Consider the following 1,137-nt stretch of genomic DNA (forward strand, 5'->3'; position numbering starts at 1 on the left):
CCGGATGTGTTCTTTTTCTAGCGGAATTACGCAGTAGTTCCCGCATCTCCTTGCGTATCTCCCATGCATTCGCGCACCTCACATTGACTCCTACGGGGACCTTTGGCGCACAAATGCTCAAAAAAAAAATAGAACAGGTTCTATTTTTTCGTGCGACCGAAATGCGCGTGCAAAATATGGAAATGTGAACAGATGCCTTGTAATCAATGGGTTCTATGTCCGTGTGAGGCCGGCCGTAAAATGGCATTTCATATCAGTCTGCAACTAAAATAAGTATGAATTAAAATGCGCCAAACATATTACGGGGTGCCTGCCTCTTCGATTCCCCTTTTTCCGTGCACCAGAATTGCGCCTGTATTATAATTTATGACACGTTTCAGTATACATTATGGTATATTGGTCCGTCTGTGGAGGTCCGCCCCTCCTGCTAAGCTCAAATCACTTTTCTTGACATTTTTCAAAAGCGACAAGTTAAGGAAAAAGTTGCAGATTTTAACAAAAATAAAGCATGCGCCAAAATTTGCAACTTTTATATTCCAGAAAACTTGCATCAGTTGTTTCTCTCTATCTAACTTCCAATCTGCTCAGCTCTTCATACAATCTGTCTAATATCACATATGTAATAAAGCCACTGCCGAGATACACACCGCGGGTCACTCCAAGACACAGCATTAAAATATTACTTTGAACTGTGATGAAAAATATTCGTGCTCCAGGTGAGGCTCGAACTCACAACCTCGGCATTGCTCTGCATTGTACTGCTGTATAAGTACCGCGCGCTAACCGATTGCGCCACTGGAGCTCTGACATGTCTGCCTGCAGAACGCTTCATCAGCCTTCACCGAGGGCGGTCTTATGACGTCACAGCCTGCGCGTCTCCTGTCAGCCGGCACTTCCGGGATTCCGTGCTGCGCTGTGTAAGTCTCATCGGCTGGAGACTGTGGCACTGACCTCTAGCGGCGCATTGTGATGTTGCAGTTGTACAGTCTCCGCTATGTGTATGATGGCGGCTCACCGCGGAGGACGCGGGGCGGGCGTCTCCTGCGGGTCACAGATCATGAAGGAGGGCTATCGCATCCATAGTATGGCGGACCGGAGTGCCAGTCAGAGGGATCCCCACAACACTGGTAGCAATAG

The 1,137-nt window shown here is 47.8% G+C and overlaps 1 non-coding gene across 1 annotated transcript; it reads right to left on the minus strand.

Moving 5' to 3' along the window:
* Positions 1 to 708: 708 nt before the first annotated feature.
* Positions 709 to 802, minus strand: TRNAI-UAU (transfer RNA isoleucine (anticodon UAU)). Its single transcript has 2 exons — positions 765 to 802; positions 709 to 744 (listed from the first exon to the last, which is right to left on the minus strand). It is a non-coding gene; the product is annotated as a tRNA-Ile (tRNA).
* Positions 803 to 1,137: the final 335 nt, after the last annotated feature.

This window comes from Eleutherodactylus coqui, chromosome 3, assembly GCF_035609145.1.
Source record: "Eleutherodactylus coqui strain aEleCoq1 chromosome 3, aEleCoq1.hap1, whole genome shotgun sequence".
NCBI lineage: Eukaryota > Metazoa > Chordata > Amphibia > Anura > Eleutherodactylidae > Eleutherodactylus > Eleutherodactylus coqui.